General features: G+C 42.7%; 1 pseudogene; it reads right to left on the reverse strand.

The window, feature by feature from the left end:
* Positions 1-3,852: 3,852 nt before the first annotated feature.
* On the reverse strand, positions 3,853-6,763 carry LOC147464912 (L-type lectin-domain containing receptor kinase IV.2 pseudogene; annotated as a pseudogene).
* Between the last annotated feature and the right edge of the window lie 3,370 nt (positions 6,764-10,133).

Consider the following 10,133-nt stretch of genomic DNA (forward strand, 5'->3'; position numbering starts at 1 on the left):
CCCCTATTGAGCTTCGTTGAAAATTCAGCACTTATTGGACCCTATGCATGTATTCAAAAATGTTGGGAAAGCTATATGGGATCACATAATTGGCAAGAAGGATTCATTGGGTGCTAGGGAAGATTTAAGAGCCATTAGACGTCTCCCCCCTTCAGCCACGCCCCGCATGGGGGAGCGGGGAAAGATGATTCTCCCAAAAGCACCGTGGATAATGTCAAAGGCAGACCAAGAGCGGACAAAGCAAATTATTGCATCCATCATAAATCCAACGGGATATATGCGGTCACTCAAAGGTGCTTTCACAAAAATCAAAAAGGGTGGCTCCACTCAATTGTATGGATTGAAATCCCATGATTGGCATAAAATCCTTCAGGTAAGAGTAGAATAGTTTGTGGTGTCTATGTGTCCTTATATATAGGTTGACATTCACTAAGATGTTTTATTGCTTGTAGTTTGTACTTCCCATAACTATTAGTGGTTATGGGGACACTAAGGTGAAGGCTGCAATATTCAAAGTGGGTGAGATTGTGAGGTAATGGGTTTTTTTCAAGTACTATATATGTGCTCCAAGGAGATAGAAGTAGAATCCATACAAGTAGCCCATCAGGTAGCAGTAGAGGCAGTGTGTGCTATTGAGGATGCATTCCCACATACAATCCTTGTTAGCCAAATACACCTATTGCTTCACCTTGTTGAGGAGATTGCCATTTGTGGGGTGGTTCACTCTAGATGGATGTTCTTCTTGGAGAGATTCTTGAAGACTTTAAAGGATTTTGTTAGATTGAGGTCATAATCGGAGGTATGCAAAATAAATACAATATAGATAGCATTTATACGCTATGGAGTTACTAATAAAAATATGTGGTTTTAATGTTTTCAGGCGAGCATGGCAGAAGGTTGGGTGGTGCAAGAGGCATTTGTGTATGTCTTATAGTATCTCATCACAGTGGATCCATCATTGCCTCGTCTGTGGAGTGAAGAAGAGGATCCTAGGAAGCACTCAACCATTCCCAGTGGAAAAGGCTCACTCTTGGTCATGGATAGAGAGTTTCATGCCATAGTCAACAACTACTCTTTACTCAATGCCACTATCATGACCAAATGGGTCAATATGTACTTGGAAGCCCGCGCAGCTAGAGAAAGGGATAGAGATGCATGGAAGAGGTCCCATGGAGGTAGACGTGCACCTCCTTTTCCTAAAGATCTTGCAAAATATCCTGACTTGATTCAAGTAGAGTGGATCCATAATGCCATGACCAATGCCAAAGCACAAGGAGAACAAATAAGCCCTAAAGAATGGGAGTATGCGCGAGGATGCTTGCGCAAGGTGAGTGTGTATATGTTATGTATGCATGTATGCAAATCACTTAATGAAATGCGATGTAACCTCTTATGCATTGTGATTGTAGGGTCTCATTTTCAACTCCATTTGGTCCGAAGGCCGACATTTTCGCACCCGCAAGATAGATGAGCGTCGGACCACTAATGATTGTGGCGTGATGGGAAACTTTGACACAACAATAGATGAGGTCCGATATTGTGGTACTATAGAGAGAATAATCAAAGTGGATTTCAGATCTTTTCACAAATTTCTCTTTTGAGTGTCGATGGTTTGCGGGTGAGGTCAAAAGACATGAAAATGGGCTCATTATGGTGGATTCCACCCAATTCCATCTGGGAAAAACTGACAACTTGGTGTATCCTAGTAGTTGCGAGCAGGTAATTTAGGCTATGTGCAATTAACTTAAATTAAAAATTTAAGTTATGTATATCAGCTTATTCTTAGTGTGTGACGTACAGGCCTTTTATGTGCCATGTATATATCAAAGAAGACTTTGGTATGTCATTCCAGTCACGCCATGGGGTAGATCTATCTTTGCAGAGATGGACATTGAGCCAGTAATTGATCCCATCATACCATCACCACAAGATGCAGAGGAAGATGTAGTAGAAGTTGAAGAAGGTCAGCCAAGCCTTGCAAATAGTCATCTTGAGCAGGAGGAAGAGGGAGAAAGCGATGATGATTCTACAGGAGATGATGGAGAGGAGGAAGAATCTCTAAATTTGTTTATTGATTTGAATACTATGGGTCTAAATATGGATCCTAGTGCTTGTAGAGATCTTATACAAGATGAGAATTAATAAAACTCTCCATTCTTTCACTTGGTGTAGTATATGATTAATTTGCAAATGTTTCGTTATGCGCTTATGAATAGTATTTGTAATGGTTTTGTTGTGAGTTCAATGATTTATGTATAGAATTTTTAGAGTGAAAGAGAGATTAAGTGAAGTGAGCAAGCATTCTGGAGAGTGTAGGAGTTGTATTGGAATTAAATGGAAACCCGCGGGAGAGGGAGGGGGAAGGGGGTCCAGCTTGTCTTAGCGGTAATGTGAGCAGCAATAATCGCGAAAATTTACGCGGTAATATTTGCGGTAAAGTGCCGCTTCAGCATCAAAAGGATTCTCTCTCCTCATTTTGAATTCCTCTCTCTTGTTTTGCGGTAATGGCCCGTGGTAAACACCACGATCTCTCATAGTGTCAATAGCTTGTCACCCTATGTCCTTTTGCAAAGTTTCTCTACGACTCACAATGCATGTAGATTCTTTCTAGAATACGTTGTAATGCCTAGTTTGGCTCTCATTTCCTCTTGTGTACATCATCCATCAAATAACTTTGTCTCTAAATATCTAGACCCAATTTTCAAAATTTAAGTTGTGCATGACGTGCATCTATCCCCAAGGTGTCCACTAGGAAATATGTAAGATAGCACGTGCGAACAAATTAAGGGATTTGTAATTAGGTACATTTACAGAAAAATGTACTTACATAAAGGGGTTTTTGATCGAGAAAGTGAAAATATCCATACATAAGGGCTAGTTTGTTTTACAAAAATACATACGTAAAGGGTACATAAATACATGAAAATATGCAAGTAGTTAAGGGATTTGCAATTTTTACATAGTGGACTCTGCGGGTATCAGTCATAATCGTTTGGCTTGGGAAAGGATTGAGATATATAATGCAAGAACTACTAGGAAATATTATATGTAACTTACAAAAGGTTAAAAAAACCCTCTTTTAGCGTGTCCTTAATTTTCACCAAACGATGCTTTTTAATTCATAAACATCTCCAATAATCTGTTTATAAAGTTTTCACATAAACATAGCCCCCCTTTTGAACCCCATCAAATATTAAATACAATCACACAACCAAATTGTTTTGGACGCAAATACTAATATGCTTAGCTTGATCATCATGTTAAACATGAAACAACTCCTTTGCATCTGCACAAACACATGCCATGTAAATTACAACTATGGTGACAAGAGCCATTTTACATATTACCCCAATAGCTAACTAAAAGCCACGTCCTTCCACAAAGCTTGTGACGATACACGTTGACAGAAATTGTAGTGTGGCAGCTGCCAAAAAAATCTCTAATGTAAGATCTGTCACAACATTTTTCAGCCTGTTGTTGAGCAACCTCTGGTCATGGCAACGTGAAAATTTAGGCCACGTGGGCTATGTTGATGCCCAAGAGAGCATGGCCCTCTGAGGATTCAGCTAAATTTGGATGTATAGTGGCCATTTTGTACTATGAGAGAGGCATATGTAGCACTGAAGTTTTGGACAAATTCTCACATTGTGACGTACCTCAACATCATGAGCTTCTGCGAGGGAGGCACCCCATACCTAGCTAGGTACGATTGGGGGTAGGGACCGTCGGCCAGGTGGTCCCCTGTCCCCAATTGTACCTAGCTAGGTATGTGGTGCCTCTCAACTAGAAACTCATGATCTTATGCAGTGTATGAAAAACAATGAAAAAGACTCCGTTTTCTTACATGAAAAAAAATCATAAATCTTCTTGTGAATTATAGGCACCAAAGCGCTTCAATAGATTTACACATTTGCTTCTGCAGAAAGCTGGGAATTGTTTGCCTATTTGAAAAACTTGCACAGCTACTTACTGCCACCAATAAAAGACTGCACACACTACAAAGACTTACCCAAATTTGAGGTATTTGCAGAGAGCTCTTCAATTGCAACCCTCGAATGGTTACGAAATGCCAAGCCATGATCATCTCAAGGAGCTTGTTGGTGCCATCGCAGTTCGGCAACCTGTCAAACTTTGAAGCGTCACCAAAGCCGATGATGCCTCACCTACAGGTCAGGCATAGATCCTATCGAGCACTTAGGTGGGTGCTTGCATTATAGGTGCTCCATGACTTGAGTGAGGAAGACGCGTAGGATGTAAACAATCCATCATCTCCAAGCGGACTTTGAGATGATGCATTGACATGGAATGGCGGCAAGGGAGGGAGAGGTGCCTCATTGTTAAGTATTTGAACCACTTTCCGCATTGCAGGCCTGTACGAAGGGTCTGGATGAGAACATAAAAGCCCCAATATGAGCACTGTCTGCACTTCCTCAACATTAAACAACCCCTGAAGCTTTTTGTCCACAGCTTCAAGAAGCCTCCCATTTGTGCACAGGTCCCAAACACCTTCCACAAGCAAGAAATCCTGCTGATTGCCACCCCTATGCTCGATTGGTCGACGCCCTGTCACCACTTCAAGAAGCAGAGTACCAAAGCTATAGACATCCGTGCTCGTTGTTGCCTTGCCTGTCCTAGCAAACTCTGGTGCTAGATATCCTAAAGTGCCCACAACCCTCGTTGTATGTGGGTTTTGCCCATGTTCATATAGCCTTGCAAAGCCCAAAATCACTCAATTTCGCGTTCATATCAGCATCTAGCAAGACATTGCTTGCCTTAATGTCTCTATGAAGAATCTGCTGCTCCCATCCCTCATGCAAGTATAGCATTCCTGATGCAATCCCCTCCACAATTTTCTTTCTCTGCTCCCATCTCAACACTATGGTAGACTTGCCAAAAAGCAGCTTGTCCAAGCTTCCATTAGGCATGAAGTCATACATCAACAGAAACTCACCTTTACGGCGACTCCACCCTAAAAGTTGCACGAGATTCTGGTGCCGAAGACGCCCCGTGCTTGCCATCTCAGCAATAAATTCCCTCTCTCCTTGATTGGAGTCTCTTGACAGCCGCTTCACAGCCACTTCAAGGCTGGACTTGTGCAGCACACCTCTGTAAACACGGCCAAAACCTCCGACTCCCAGAAGCTCCTTTTCATGGAAATTTCTTGTAGCAAGCACCAACTCCTTGTAGCTATATCTATGGAGGCCAAACTCAAGCTCCCAGCTTTCTACTATCTCTCTTTGGCTCCTCTTATACAAAAGCAGCCCAAGTAGAGAGCCAAGGGTAAGTATTGGCACTAATACTGCAAAGCTAACAAGTACCTTGAATCGAGTAGTTGCAAGAAAGGATGTCTTTGGAAAAACAGATGGTAATTTGGACAAATCCAAGCTCTTAGCTACTCCATTACTGTTAAAGCTCCATGAAAGTACTCTGTGTGTGCCCACAATGTTCCCGGTTGAACCTGAAAACCCAACGTAGGTATATTCTTTCAACACATTAGAGAGGTCAACGATCACAGAAAGGAGTGGAATAAATGGCTGAGGATGCTCGGTTGGAGCGATGCTTACATTCAGCTGCTGTCTCTGCCCATCATAGTCTACCCATGCTTGGATAGGCTCACCACTTGTTAGAATAATCACTGTTTTGGATGCATTTGCAGATGGGGACCAATATCCTGCCTCCGAAGAATTGAATGAAATCATGCTGTTTAGATTGATACCCACATGGTTGCCATTGATCTCTTCAAATTCAGGGTCTTTCACTGTGTCAAATTCGATGGCAAAGACATGATTGGAAGTGTTTCCGTTTTGAGAGGCATTCAACATGCCTAGGTATCGGCTTGAGGAAATTCCCCACGAGTCCAGTGTGGGAGACATTAGAAAGGCCATGCCATGGCCCCCCATAGTGCCCGGCACAGGGGTTATACAGAAAACAAAGGTTGAGCTGAAAGAGGAAACCACATTGGTCGATGCATCCTTTATGTGTATGGGATCTGGGTAGAATGCTCGACCTAATTGCTCGGCCGAAGTGTTTGTAAGCCGAACAAGCCGACCATCCACTTCAGCAATTCCACTCAAGCTGACATTTCTGCTATCAAATCCATTGAAGACAAAGCTAGTAGACTCTGTGAGGGATGCTTGTATGAGGATAGCAGAGAGAGATAGACACCAAATTGGCAGTGCAAGAAGAGAAAGCTTCATGCTTAGGGAGTTTTTCAGTGACAATGCAAGTCCAATATCTAAAAAGAGATTTAGATGGCTCATAGAAGCTCTAAACGATGGATGCCAAGGTAATTAGTGCTGATTAATGGAATGAGTATACTTTTCCTGAACCTCATTTTGATCATTGTGGTGAAGACCCATGATGAGCTGCGTGTTGGCTACAAAACTTCATATGGCTGAAGGCGATGGATTTTCTATATGGGTAATGAGGTGGGCGCGCAACTGAGGCGGTGACGACAACTCTTGTGCAGGTGATGCCTCCGAGCAACATGAATTGGATGCGAGCCTGTGTGAAGCAATATGATTCCTTCCAAGAAGTGTACAAGTTTTGTTGTGATGTTAAGAACACACACACACACACACACATACAGGATTTCTTGTGCTCTTGAAACGGTGCTCCTAAGAGCAGAGTAGTAAACAAACTCTCTCTCTCTCTCTCTCTCTCTCTCTCTCTCTCTCTCTCGCGTGGGCTAAACATAGTCGGATTGCGGTAAATTTTAGGACCGCAAGACAACCACAAGAAGATTTAGAAAATTTCTCATGCAATAAAACGGAGTGTTTTTCAATGTTTTTCATACAATGCATAACATCATGAACTTCTGCTCGAGAGGCGCCACCTACCTAGCTAGGTATCATGTATGATTGGGGGCTGGCCACGGGGCCCGCCGCAGGGCCGGTGGTCCCTTGCCCCCAATCGTACCTAGCTAGGTATGCAGTGCCTCCCTCACAAAAGTTCATGATGATGAGGTAAGCCACAATGCGGGGATTATTGTGAGAATTTGTCCAATGAATTAACAGCCCAAGAGACCACAGAATAGAACAACTCATGGGTCTTCCTTCAAAAGAGTGAAAAGATATTGGGTGAGCACTTCACGTAGACAATATGTGAATCCAGCCTCAGCCTCGTCATGTCATTATCATTCCCTGGTCCATCATCAACTAGTATGTGACCCGCGCGTTGTTGCGGTAAAAATGAACATGGCTTTTAGTATTATGAAACAAACCTATGCTTCAATAAATAAAATATCAAAGTACAATGGATGTTACATTAATATATATCAAGTTTTCTTAAACATTCAATACTTTTTGGATTTATTCGATCATTTTAACACAACAGAATAAAGAAATTAAGGTGGACCTACAAACCATTGCATAAACTCATGCACACCATAGGGTCACCAATGATTAAGATAGTATAAATCTCTTCTCTCTCTCTCTCTCTCTCTCTCTCTCTCTCTCTCTCTCTCTCTCTCACCAATGATTAAGCAATGCCATATTGGCTGAACCAACTCATGGCCTTTCCTTCCAATGTGGCAGCAAACTGTTCCATCTTTACTCCATCAACATACATCACCTGATAGCCACTTGCCTGCCACTTAGTTTCAAACTGTGCCACATGACAGTCAGCATCTTCCTTACTCCCTGCTCTAAACTTGGCTGCCTTGACCTTTGGGTTGGGTGGTGGTTGAGCCATTGGAATGGGTTGTGGTGGTCTCCTAGGTCTTTGCCTGGTAGCCCCCTGAAGTGGGTCAAACTGGATCCTTCTCCTGGTGGTTCTTCTTGCCAGGAATAAAGCTCCAATAAATTGCCTCACTCTCTCTTCTCCTGCTGCTCCTGATCCTACCCCTCCTTGGTCTACAGGTTGCTGCCCCTGAGCATCGGGTGATTGCTGATTGTCATGATCATAGTTAAATGGATCAATGTTTCCAGCCTATGCTTGAGCCCTTGTGTAGTACACTCTTCCTACTCTCCTGTCTCCCTCTGACATGCATCATTACTTGAAACTAAACGTTAACCCAGCGGATCGCTAAATGTGTTGTGGGTTAGGTCAACACATGAACATCATACACAGCAAGAATAACCATCTACTCCACCATACTTCATTAACAACAATTCAGACACAGTAAACATGACTACTCGAAAATATCAGAGTAAGCAGAGACAATACACTAAATAGTTGCTGCACTGCACCATCATCATCACATTCATATCAGAGAACAGATACCTCGTGCGCAGATACATTCCCCACTTATATAGATAAATCCGACTTAACTACCCAGTCACAAGACATTCAGCAGACTGCAACTGAAAGACAGTTACATCCTACTTAGCAAAATATGGCTTAGTAAATATCCGATAATTCAGAATCCGACTTAGCTATTCAGAGTCAGTTTCTAACATGTACCTCTCAACAGGAAGAAAACCGCGACCTCAAAGCGCGCCTTAGCACGCTCGAGGCACACTTTGATTCCACGGTCGGTCTCACAACAGACAAAGTGAAAGAAGTCGAAGAAAAAGTCACTCAAGCTGAAATTTTTCTCGCAAAGAAACTCGAAGTTGAAGCTACTCTCATCGAGACTGTAAAGACAACTCAGAAAGAAGCCAACGAGGCATCGCATAAGAAGATTGAGAACGACATACAAGCAGCCTTACAAGAATTCCGGATACAAGAATCCCTTGCCCTCAAAATTAGGATTGGAGGACTCTCCTCACCATGGTGCACCGAGGAGGATTCCCTCGAAGAATCCATCGTCAAGCTCAATGACATTCTTCAACCAATCAATATCGAGCCCAACACTGTCTCGTGGATCAACGACACACATAGGCGTGTGCCTCTTGGCCAATGCATCCTCACTTTCACGAACAAAGAAGAACGGACGCGGCTGTTGCGCCAATCTTATCACCAAGGGGACAAAGCTTTGGATTTCCGAGGAATTTACTACAACCCAACTCAAGCACAAAGCAAGCCAGCTCAAAAAGATGCATGAACCTCGTAAACAAGGTAAATGGGCAGTCTACCGTGGCGGTAAAGCCATCATTCAAGAGTTTCGAACTCCCAAGCCAGCTCCCCCTCTGCCTAACCCCCTCTCGGTTTTGTTTGTTTTTTGTCCGTATCCTTTCCTTTTCCTTTACCCCTGATGGACCCTTAGTCCCTAACTAATATGTATCTAACACTTCCACCGAAAGAACAACTGTAATGTTTTGTTTTGGTCCCATGGGTCATATCTGACCTCCGTGGACGATAATTAAATCTCTCTCTCTCTCTCTCTCTCTCTCTCTCTCTCTCTCTCTCTCTCTCTCTCTCTCTCACACACACACACACACACACACACACATGCACTCGAGCGGCTATAGGTCTGAACAACATATCTTAAGTTTCCAAATTCCATTTGAAAGGTGCATTTTCATTGCAAGTCTGTGCAAACGCTCCGAGAGCTGACCGTGGAGGCCCTCTTCTTCTTGGAAAATTTTAAGCTCCATTATATATAGTATAGATAGAATAGTGCATATATAAATTGTAGAAAATTTAAAAAAAATAGGTGTATGCCCTTCCAATTTGTGTAAAAAGGAAAAGGAAATTTCCTTATGACCTTTTGAAAAATGAAAAGTAGTACGCAGCCCTTCAAATTTGAGGGTTGTTTGTGATTCATAAACCTTATGAAATGCTTTATTGGAACGAGTGTCTACAATAATCGGTTTTAGTGTATTTGTTTTCACAAATAATCGGTTTTAGTGTATTATACCCGGCAGAATTGCGAAATCTCTCTCTCTCTCTCTCTCTCTCTCTCTCTCTCTCTCTCTCTCTCTCTTTCTTTTGTGCACGTGCCCGTGCACACACACACACAGACAATTACTTGTTGTAGACACAATGCTATTGGGTGCAGTAATTCTCCTTGCATTTTCTCCCGCATGAGCTCCAGGTGATGTGACTCACTTTCTTTCTCACTCTCTCTCTCTCTCTCTCTCTCTCTCTCACACACACACACACACACACACACACACACACTCACATGCACAACAACAAAAAATAATTAGCCCTGTTCTCTTTCTCTCTCTCTCTCTCTCTCTCTCTCTCTCTCTCTCTCTCTCACACACACACACACACACACGTCGCAACGGGATGTGGTACAAGGC

This window comes from Adiantum capillus-veneris, chromosome 1, assembly GCF_014529385.1.
Source record: "Adiantum capillus-veneris isolate H3 chromosome 1, ASM1452938v2, whole genome shotgun sequence".
Taxonomy (NCBI): Eukaryota; Viridiplantae; Streptophyta; class Polypodiopsida; order Polypodiales; family Pteridaceae; genus Adiantum; species Adiantum capillus-veneris.